At 30.1% G+C, this 12,288-nt stretch overlaps 1 long non-coding RNA gene across 1 annotated transcript; it reads left to right on the plus strand.

Moving 5' to 3' along the window:
* The first annotated feature begins 456 nt into the window (after positions 1-456).
* Positions 457-12,000, plus strand: LOC143046898 (uncharacterized). The gene is made up of 4 exons (XR_012969297.1): positions 457-632; positions 2,131-2,196; positions 6,269-6,366; positions 11,921-12,000. It is a non-coding gene; the product is annotated as an uncharacterized LOC143046898 (long non-coding RNA).
* The last annotated feature ends 288 nt before the right edge of the window (positions 12,001-12,288 follow it).

The following is a 12,288-nucleotide window of genomic DNA, read 5'->3' on the forward strand; positions in this document are numbered from 1 at the left end:
TTCTGTCTTATGATACATTGATTATATTAATCAATAGTGATGAGATTTCCAGAACAGATCCAATGCTTATATCATTCAACAAAGAAAACAATTCTCCCGCATTTATTGATCTGAAAATCTTAAATGAAAAAAAGCAAAACTTATGTACTGTTATTGATTTATGGCAGTTTGACAAAAGTATGTTCAGTATTTATACAATAAAATAAATGGTATAACACACTTACAGTAAAGGACTATAAAAAAGGAAATTGTTCATGAAGAAAGATTTTGATTTCTTAAAAAAAAAATTATAAATATATAAATGATAGGTTTTTAAGTGGGGATGCATCAGTATTCAAAATCATAAAGTTACTATAATCAAATCATTTACATTAAAGTACAATTCAAATGAAATTTTGCATAAGTCAGGAATAAAACTTTGATAAAAAAAAATGTAAAAAAAGGGAGGGACTTGGACAATCCAAAGAAGATTTGTTAACATATTGCTGGATATTTTGTTCCAGAATTAAGTGTTGGAATGACAACAGAAGGGATAGATGTTAGAAGTGTTTGTAATACTCTGACTCTCCACGAGACAGCGTTGATTGAAGCATTTAATCTCAAGGCAGCTATAGAATACCAACTCAAGAATTGTAAGTTTTGTTTAATTTTTGTATGATACAGGATAGCAACATAGTCTGATTTATCGTGGGTTCAATTATATTATTTGAGGGGTACTTATTTTAGTTTATTTTATGGGATACCTCAAATTTTCATGTATTTAATGTTAATAATTATATATCAAAGTACGGCCTTCAAGACAGAGCATTGGCTCACCCCGAACAGCAATCTCAGATAGCTTTTGTATAAAAATTGCTTCCAAGTTCAAGCAATACTGATGTTTTCATAAATTGAGGAAATCGAAGAAAAACACGTCTTTTTAAGCCATTTTACTAAGAGGAAAAAATTAGCCTCGATTGGCGTCTCCAAACCCCTGCATCCCCTGAATTCGATCCCTAGTTACAGCCCTGAATGTGGTGTGGTTAAACATGTTAGCAGGATCCTACACCCCCTTAACCTGGGACAGTGGTATAACAGTACAACATAAGAACGAACTATAAAAATCAGTTGGAAAAGGCTTAACTCATCAGATGGACAAGAATACAAGTTGAAGTAGCCGGGTACTTGTACAACCCGACAACAAAAAGACACTAGGAACAGGTCTGAGAGTACTCGCAGTTATCTGACAGCTAGTTCAAAGCCACTAACAACTTAAAAAATCATGCATCTAAGACTAAATTATCAATCCGTACACATTCAACATCCAATGGATTTAGTGTAAAGACGTCATAAACAGTCGGAGAAAAACATGATCTTGTGCAATTGCAAGTTACATGTATCGACAGATTGTAGATCCATGAATGTATATGTATGTAAAATGTTACAATTTTTTAGGGCAGTAGGCAGTCTTTTTTGATCCTTTCAAACATATCATCATTTTCTAGTGACTCTTCATGTTCTTTGCTTTATCCTGGTCATACCATTTTACAGATCCTACCTGGTGTAAAGATTGATATTTTGTTCTTGTCCTGAATATGCATGAACTGTTTGCCACTGGAGGTTATAAACTAACTATCAATAAATAATTGTGATTATTACAAAAGTTGTATTTGCTGTATTTTTCCACAATACATTTGTTTGTAGCTTTTGAGTTACTCCCTTTGCATCATTTAAATGTGAGTACTGTGGATTCATGTATTTTTGTTGGTAACATTTTTGTTGATTGAGGAAAATTGTAAACCTATAGAATTTTTCTATTTCATTTAGTATTTAAGGGGGTAGACAACTCTTTACATCAGTTATGCGTTTGCAACACAGTCAAGTTCATCAACATATTTTAAGCATTTACCTGAAACAGATTGAAAATAAGCTGTGTAACCTAGAAGCTTAGAATATATTTTTTAAAATGGTTGACACAAACGTACTGATGATTTATAGTGTTGTTTCCTTTAACCAAGGTCTTCTGCCTTAAGTATGAGGTTAATCTGTAATTCTGTACCCAAAAAATCCACTACTATTTGTTTCCCATGAAAAATGATGAATTCACATTGCATGATTTTTGGTCTATTGATACATATTGTTTTCTTTCAGTACTATGATCTAGCTGCTGATGTCCTGGCAGAAAATGCTTACCTGACTTACAAGTATCTAACTCCTGTAAGTGTTTGCATTAAAGGCGTAGGTTCAGTAAGTCCCCTTTGTTGGCTCCAAAATATAGCAGTTTTACAAAATTGTTAAACTGTAAACTTTTAGTTATTTAATTGGAACGTAGAATGCTTCTGCTACATAAATATGGGCTGTTTTTGACAATACCATGCACATATATCAGATGCTAGCATCATTTAGTCATACTTAATCCGTATATATATAATTTAGTCCTGGTATCTATGATGAGTTATTTACTGAAATCTTCACGATTTTAGCATTTTAGTTAAATTTTAGACGGTTTTCGTATTAAATAAAAGTGGCCGCATTTGTGTTCATTCCTAATATTGAAATGTAAGTTGTATTTGATGATAATACATAACATATATAACGGTTGAGGATGTACATTGATGTGTCCAGTTTCATTTTTGACAAAAACCATCTGAAAAGTGACATTTTTTCATGTTTGATAGATTTTTCATATTTAAGCTAGAATCGGAGCGTTTTAAATGAGTAAATCAGTTAACATCTTTCATATAAAATAATTGAATCAACTGAAATAGACACTTAAAAGTGTTTAAAAAGTGTCTAAAATCTTTCGTCAGATAAACTTGAAATTTGAGGCCAAAGTCGGCCCTTACCAGAGCTACTCCTTATTTTGAACAGCTTTAAAGATTACATGGAACAAATCTGAGTTTGATGCTACAATAATGCTTATGTGAATGAGCTTTTCTCCATAGATAGTACAATTATTTTTTTTTGTACAGTTTATATGATTTAAAAAATGATAAATACTAATTATAATTGAATTGTGTGGTTGGCGACAGAATTTTTTAAGACAACAATTTTTAGAAGTTTTGATTCCAATTTTTATTTAATATTTATTGGTTTGAATCAAATTTTAATAAATTTGCAAAGTCAAATAACAAAATATTTTTCTTGTCTAGATATAATCCTTTTTAAGTTTGGATAAAAAAAGTGTCCTATATTAAAAGACAGCATTACTATTTCTGCTTGTAATCCATATAATTTTGCATCAAGCCTATTGTTAAAAATGAAACTTCAGAATGACATTCAGAACTTGATATTGCTTTTAAAATTTGTGAGAGTAAATGAAAATTTTTATTTTAGCTTTTTTCCGATTTGACATGATTTGAAGTATTTTTTTTTTCAGAATTCCAATTATTACAATATTAACCTATCAATGAAGCAAAATATTTATTCTGCAAACCATTTACTAAAACTGATAAAAATTAATTGATTGAAATTTGTCGGAAGCCTCTATTTAATTCTGTTATCGTACACTTATCTGTCTTTTTTTTTATAGAACATTGCTATGTAATAATTGGATTGCCAGAATGAGTGATCACTTATTTTTAATTTAGTTAAGCAATCAATATGAAAAAAGCCTTGAAAATAACTTTCTCACACCCAAACTTTTGTGAAAACTGGGTTCTTCACATGTTTTATGTTAGGTCAAAAAATAATGCACTTTTGTGTCCAGCCTCCCTGCCAATGTACAAAATGTACACTAAATTGTTATATGCCTATGGTACTCTAAAAAATGTTATGGACATTTTGGTTATGGACATTTTCAAGAAATTGTTGGTTAAACATTGTTTTAAAACTTTTAATTAGAGCTTTATCCAATATATCATTTTAGTAGATGTGCACAAATTAAAAAATGGAAGTATCAAAACTGAAAGAAACAAATTTCAAATCAATTTCTAAATTTGAAAATCTTAAATGCCCCTTAAACCAGAAACAAATTTATGATTTACCAACAGAAGAAAAAAATGATTGTAAACAGATTGCAAATTTAAAACATAAAGTTCAAAGTGAACAAATACTAAAGTATATTTCAGTATTTGGAAACCATATATTTTGGTTCCAATAATCTAAATGTAATAGAATTTATTATAATTATTAACTGAATATTTATATCTGTTTTTTTATGTTTCAAACTTAATAATCATTACATAAAATTTTTGAATACATTTTTGTCAAGCCTGCAACTTTTGTTGCAGAAAGGTCGACACAGAGATCGTGATTCCGCATTAGTGGCGGCGTTAGCTAACTTCTTAAAAACTTTATATTTTAGTATGTGGAATACCTTGATGCTTCATACTTTGTATATAGATGCCTCATGTTACGAAGTTTCTGTCAGTCACATGTCCAATGTCCTTGACCTCATTTTCATGGTTCAGGTTAAATTCACTCTTATTATAAGTAACAGGATAACTATTTGGTATGTGTGTACCTTGCAAGGTCCTAATGCCCGTCAGACAGTTTTCACTAGACCTCGACCTTATTTCTTGGATCAGTGAACAAGGTTAAATTTGGTGGTCAAGTCCATATCTCAGATACTATAAACAATAGGTCTAGTATATTCGGTGTATGGAAGGACTGTAAGGTGTACATGTCCAAATGGCAGGTGTCATCTGACCTTGACCTCATTTTCATGGTCCAGTAGTTATAGTTTAGTTTTTGTGTTTTGGTCTGTTTTTCTTGTACTATATGCAATAGGTCTACTATATTTGGTGTATGGAATGATTGTAAGGTTGACATGTCTGGCTGACAGGTGTCATCTGACCTTGACCTCATTTTCATGGTTTAGTGGTCAAAATTATGTTTTTTAGTTTTGGTCAATTTTTCTAATACTATATGCAATAGGCCAACTATATTTGGTATATGGAAATATTTTATGATCTATATGTCAGTCCTTGACCTTGACCTCATTTTCACCATTCATTGCTAAGTGTTAAGTATTATTATTTTGGTCTGTTTTTCTTAATTTATAAGCAATAGGTCAACTATATTTGTTGTATGGATGAATTGTTAGCTGTACATGGCTGCCTAACATGGTTTATCTGACCTTGACCTCATTTTCATGGTTCATTGAACAATGTTTAGTTTTCTAGGTTAATGTTGAGTTTGTGTGACAGTTGCAATAAAGCTTTATATTCAGGACTATCAACATAATATCAATGATTAGTAAAGAAGGCGAGACATTTCAGCATGTGTACTCTTGTTATGTTTAAGTGCTTACAGTTATTGGGCATAATCCAAATTGTTATATCAGGGTCTGTTAAATTTGCAATCAAAATTATTTGCATGATTTCAACTAGTTTGGAATAAAAAAAAAGTAATTTCCTATTAAAGAATCAATATAGCCATTAATGGTCTAATTCTTAATGTATTTTTTGGTTTATATAAGTTTAACGCTTGTTTTAATAATTTTTTTAATATCTTTAGATTTAATTACATATCAGTACAAAGATGATACAAGTGTCCCCTCACTTCCCTGCATTAGTAACTATAAGGCTGGATCCTAACCCTTGGCTAGCTAGTGAAGATGTAATCATACTTCGATGTACATTTGTTATTATGTAAAGTGGTTTTCATGGAGATTAAGTTTAGTGAATTCAGAGGCGAAAAACCTATCACAAGATTTTATTTCTTTTTTTTTCTGGTCTTTCATTCTGATATTAAATTCAATTAGAATTAACATGAGGGAATAATTTGTTGTAATATATAGCTGTTTTTATTTTCTGATTAAAAACTTTTTAAATATTCAATTTATTCTTACAACAGTTTCTAGTTGTAAAGGAAGGGCCTATCATGGAATCCTGGCACGAATGTGTCTTAGTATTGCATTTAGTTCTAGGGTACAGATTTTTCAAGGCTGATTATTATAATTTTATTTAACAATTCAAAAATATCATTATCATTCAAATCAAACAATTTACTGAAAGTCAGTCTAGATCTCAAAATGTGTGCTCTATCTATGTGTTCCAATGAAGAACATATAGATATGTGTGGGAAAATGCATATTTGAAAAAAATAATAACAAGAATATAGTGCTTTGTGTCATCAATAAATACCTCATATCTGATCTTTTTTTTTATTATGATACAGAAATCTCAAAAGTAAGCATTTAGGTGATCAATTATAAGAAAAATTTTGTGAAAAAAGTAAATGCTTCAGATTTAATCATAACAATTCCTGTCCTGTCATTCAGTCATTAATAGCAGCAGTTGACAATATTTTCATTTGTTACAGTATTTGTATGACTTCTTAGAAGCTGTGATCACTAGACAGTCTTCACCAGAGGAAGCTTACAGGAAGCTTGAAGACATTGTCAAACAACAAACTGAAACACTAAGTAAACTGACTAAACAGGTACGTGGTTTTTAATAGTACATTTGTTGGATTTGTTCATCTACCAATTTTATTGCAAACCACCATAGATTCATGTTTTTTAAAAAGGTATATTGGATTAGTTCTTATACCTTACTTCATGTAAACCTCAGTAGATTAGACACCCTTGTTACTAGTGGTTAGTACAATACTGTTTGAGAATCTTAGTACATAATCTTTATTCTCATAAGCTACATTCATTGATCTTTAGATGTAAACTTCCTACTTACACCATTTCTTATTGCACTAAACACCATTCATTATTGCACTAATCCCCATTCCTTATTGCACTAAACACAGTTTCTCATTGCACTAATCCCCTTTCCTTATGGCTTATTGCACTAAACACCATTCCTAATTGCATCATCACCATTTGCCTTTAATTTCTTAATCAAACCTGCTGTAGCATCATTAAAAATATTAAACTACTAATTAAATTAAACTTGATATTGTATCCAATAAAATATTAATTGAATCGACCACGATATTGCACCATTTAGAAAACTCATTGAATCGACCATGATATTGCAACATTTTAAATACTTTCCTGTTCCCTATGGCACTATACACCATCCCAGTGCACTATGCACTGTGCACAATACCAAATTGCATCAACATTCAATGCACCATACACAATTCCAAATTAACCATTGGGAAGTTTACACCATACAAGGGCTGTACTAAGATATATTCATCAGGATCATTGTAGAATCTGCTAGTGTGAACTACACATATTGTGCATTTCCTGCAGTAAGTGCATATTTTAACAGTTGCATATAGAAACTATTTTCAGTGAATTTCGCAGGCAACACATATCACTAGATTTCTAGTCTATATTAAGATTGGAAAAGTTATTCTTTTAACTTAAGACTGCAAATCTTTTAATAAATTCTGTTATGTTATATCTTTTTTCATGGTATTGTTGTAAGGAATTTGGAGCAGAAAAGTTAGCCAGTCAGACACAGTTCTGGTTATGACAAACTCGAGATAACAAGAAAAAATATAAATTTAGAAGGAATAAAAGTGAAAATTTTTGTCTCCATTTGAGAAAACAAATTCATTATGGGAATTTTAATTTTAACTTGATCTCTTTAGAGCTTTTATTATCCAATCAAAAGAGAAAAAAAAAGACATGTATTTATTTCAATTGCTTTACATTTGAAGTCAAATCAGCAGCCAAGTAATAAAATAAATGCATGTAAATTGACTATATAGTGTGTTAATAGGTTGATTTGCATGTTGGCAAACGCATGGAGGTAAAAGTTTTGCACAATCTGCTTTTGATTTCACATTAAGGATGTTCATCGGTAGAATTAAGAAATTAATTTGCATGAAATGTTTTAATTTTTCTAAAAATTTTGCATAATTTTTGTATAATTTTTGCATAATATTAGCCATTGTGATTATGAATTTTGTTTTATAGATAGAAGGAGTATGTATTTGCAAACAATGCTAAATTTTGTTGTTGTATTATTTTTCTGTATTTGAATATGTTTTGGCTTACCGCTTCTGCTATCTGGTGAACAGCGCACATATTGTAGAGCAGTCAACCTGTCTTAAGTCACAAACCTCAGCATAATGAACATCAGTATTTAAGACAATCTTTGATACTGGTTGTTTTCATAATGCATGCACTTTTGTTCCAAAATACCTGTCTATGGTGACCACTTTTAAAATTCATTATACAGGTGGTCACCTAAGACAGGTTTTGCTGTATCAGTTTGTTTTGATATGAGTGTTTCAATATGGTACACATATTTTGTGTATGTTTATAATCGTTGTTTTTTCTTTTTAACATGCTGTTTTTTTAAACTACACACCTATTATTATTGTGAGCAAACTAATATTTTCTGTTAAACCTTTTTAAGGCCAAATAATTAGAATTTCTAGATACTTACTATTTTTTTTTCTGATGTCATCATATTTATTATTACATGTATTAAAAAAAATTGTCAAAATTTAGTTGGGTGGGCATTTTCTTTTCAATCACATAAATTATTTTCTAACTGTGCTTCCTTTATAAAGCTCATCTACTTCTTTTAACAAGCCTATCTTACTTGAATGATAATAGATTTTAGGTTGTGTATTAATTTGGTGAGAGTCTAGAATTTGACTCATTAAAAGTTCCTTTTGAAAAAATGAAATTTTACTTGTCATAAAATTACAGGGGATTCATTTCTATTCGTTGGATACAATTTGTCGTTGATTTCGTAGTTAGATGAAGTATAATTTCCAGATAAGCTTATATGCAGAATAAGCCAAAACCACAGAATAAGATATCCTCAATTCTAAAAAATTGAATCCATGTAAATATATGAATCCAATATAACTATTTTGTGTGGTGTAATTATTCTCTTACCCATCCTCCATTCTTTTGGCTAGATTGTCTTTGACACCGTAAGTAAATGTTGACAATAACAAGCACTGAGACCTGACACCAAATGTTTTGTAAAAAATACCCACATATATCTACCACTGAAGTGACCTTACCTATCATTTACACCTGGACTTAAAAGTTATATTGTGATGATAGTATTTTTCACCATAAAAAAAGGAATTATTAAATACTGTCAATGAGTTTTTTAAAAAAGATATAGATATTAGTGCTGAAGAAAAAAAGTTCAACTTGCTTTGGTTTTCTTTTTCTCTTTATATTAAAAAAAAGAAAATTTTGTTTGATTATTTGTGATTGATTCAACCGATTTATTATTTGTGAAAGGGAAATAATAATGGAACAATAATTACTATATACTTACTATAGAAATATAACCTTCCTTCCAAATCCCATCTTCTTTCTTTCTTCTCTTATAATTATATGTGTTCAAAATCATAAATATTTCCTTGAGTATTTATAACTGAGAATTTATAACAGATAAAGTGAGTTTGATATGTATTGAAAATATTGATTACTTCTGGGCAAGTTCTTTTCCAATGATCATGCTATGATATAATTTTGTGTTAGACAGCTAACTATTCATTAAGAACATGTTAAACTCATCAAATGTAACAGGTCTATAATTGGTACGCCAGATGCTTGTCACATCTACATGAGATTCATCAGTTGCCCTCAAATTGAAACAGTCGGAAATCTAAATCAAATACAATGCTAAAGAGCATTAAAAGCTGATAATTCAAAAAGCATGAACAATGAAAAGATTTTAATGTACAGATTAAATGTGTTTTATGTAAAAGATTAATTGAAATCATATAGGTGCGTGTGACATTTTTCCATCAGAAGGAGGTCACCATGACCTGTATTTATTTCATTGACTTAAATTAAGTTCAATTGTCAAAATTCAATTCTTAGTGATTGATTGATGCTGTTAAATGCCACTTTCAGTTCTCTTGGTTTTATAATGGCAGTTTGTCAACTCTGAGGTTGTGATTTTAAATTCTGCTCACTCTAAGGTGCGTTTGGCTCATCTTAATTAACCATGATTGCCAATTTTCCGTGTGTAGGATGGTTTGTCTATCTGAATTTCTTCCACCAAAAAAAATCATTGCTGTAAAGGAACCTAGTGTGCTGAAAGTAGCTTTAAAAATACCAACAATCAATCAGTCAATTATTTTTTTTAAGTTAATAGTTTTTATGCCTATATTTGTAATTTTTGTTTAATTGTATTATCTTGTGGTCTCAGAACAACTTTTAATCAGTATGATTACCAAAGTAAAGTAACTATTGACTTTGTTACCTCCATTGCTAGGAGAGTTACTTTTCGATTGTTCTCACTAGTTGTCCCACTGAGATATCATGTTTGAATTCATGTAAAATTCATTACTCAAGATATGATTAATGACAAGCTTAAAAATTTATGAGAATTTTCTTTCTTCATTGGTCAAAATAGAACTTTTATGATTTCAAAGGCTAATTCATTTCTGATTTTATCACATGATAAATCGAGATGACTTTTATATATTGATTTTTTTTCTCGAAAAGTGTTAAAATTCATGCAAATTGATGTAGATCTACTGATGATTTATCCTTAATGTCAAATCTGGTTTAGAGACTAAATAATTGCTTTTTAACTGTTCCAGGAAATAGGTTGGTTTGTTCAATTGAAAAAAAGCTTCTAAACCCGAATAGGTATTCGTGGCATGAAATTACAATAAGCAAATATTAAGCAAAATTTCATTTTCCGGTAAATTGTTTGTGTGAAAAAATAATTCAATTAATTGGGTTAGGTTGAAATATGTTTAAATTATAACTTGTGTGTTTTGATGGAGAAAGTTAACCAAGAGAATCTCTTCCATGACATTCAAATATTTTCACTTATGCAAATAGTTATCAAAGGTACTACAATAGGATAACTTTTGTGAAGACAATTAATAAAACTAAAAATTGTGAACTTTACAAAATTAATATGGGTGAAACTATAAACACCAAATTATGTTTTAATTTTTATAACTGTCCTATATCAGACCCAGGACCTTCTGAAAACTTCAATATCCACCCAAAGTTGTAGGGTCATGGAATTATGTCTAAGGCAATATGCTAAATGATTAATGCAGAGTATCATGTATCATGCATTTACAGCGCAAAATGTGTATTGATCATGATAAGCTTAAGTGCATATACATCTGCATTTAGTATCAACCTATTATCTTTTGACAAAATGCTGACATTAAATTGACATGTTAATAAAGCTAATGCTAATCATATTACTTTAAAGTGGTTTATTTCCTCTCAGTTAAAAGTTCACAATTTGATTTATTTTAACATTTTTCATCTTTTTTCGACCCTGCACGGCTCTAATCTTCCTTAAGTATCAAATTTATGGAAGGAAATATCATAGCTATTTAATTTTGATCCTGAAAATGTAGACGAAACGCGCGTCTGGCGTACTAAATTATAATCCTGGTACCTTTGATCACCAATTAATCCAATGCAAAGTTATTTTATTTTAAGACTTTCTTTATGGAATTGAGTCTTTCTTCAAATTTTTGTTATAAATTTAAAACATGTTAAGATTTGGGGTATCTTTAGGATATGGTTGTTTTGCAGTTAACAAGAGGTACATTCTTAAGTGGCGTTCTGAAAAGGGGGTTGGGGTAAATTAAACTATTTTAACAATGTCCATGAGATTGTTTAACAAGAAGACATGTTATGAGCATGGTCAAGTACGATAGTGACATTGTATTTTATTTATTTTTTTTTTTTTAGCTCTGACCAAATTTTAAGTGTATTAAGAAAAATTTCAATACGAAAGATTGCAAAAAAAAAGAAAAAACTGCATTTCAAAATTCAGTCACAAGATTCTGAAATTTATATGCTGACTAAAGCCATAAATATTGGTCAATAATCATTTCAAGTTCCAGCTAACACTATTAACACTCAGTTGGTGGACATCATTACAAAACATGTCACAAGACTTCTTGTATTTCATTTTTTAATGAAAAGAAATCACATCTCCAGAATTCAACGCTAAATGTTTAATAAGAATCTTATACAGCTTTGATAGTTTGATTGTTTTTGGATTGGGAATTGAGTAATGTTCTGTCAGTAATTTGTTATAAGAAATCTGATTATATTTTATAGGTACAAGAGGCGAGACAGAACCATAATGATGAATCTGTAAAGAAGGCAGTCAATGAGTATGATGAGGCACTGGAGAGGTAAAAAATATTTACAATGGCAATATTGACCTAAGAATTTTTTTTACGTATCTGCCACACCTGATTGACCTGGACCAAGATGATGTAATACTTGGAAATATTGCCACATGTGGAGTAGGATCTTATTACCCCTCCAGTGCACATGATATCACCCACAGTTTTTGTTCGGATTCATATTACATAGTCTTTGGTTTTCTAGGTTGTGTTTTGTGTATTGTTACTTATCTTTTTCTTTTTTGGCCATTGTGTTTTCAGTTTATTTTCGACATATGAGTTTGAATGTCTCTCCAT

Source organism: Mytilus galloprovincialis, chromosome 9, assembly GCF_965363235.1.
Source record: "Mytilus galloprovincialis chromosome 9, xbMytGall1.hap1.1, whole genome shotgun sequence".
NCBI classification, from domain to species: domain Eukaryota; kingdom Metazoa; phylum Mollusca; class Bivalvia; order Mytilida; family Mytilidae; genus Mytilus; species Mytilus galloprovincialis.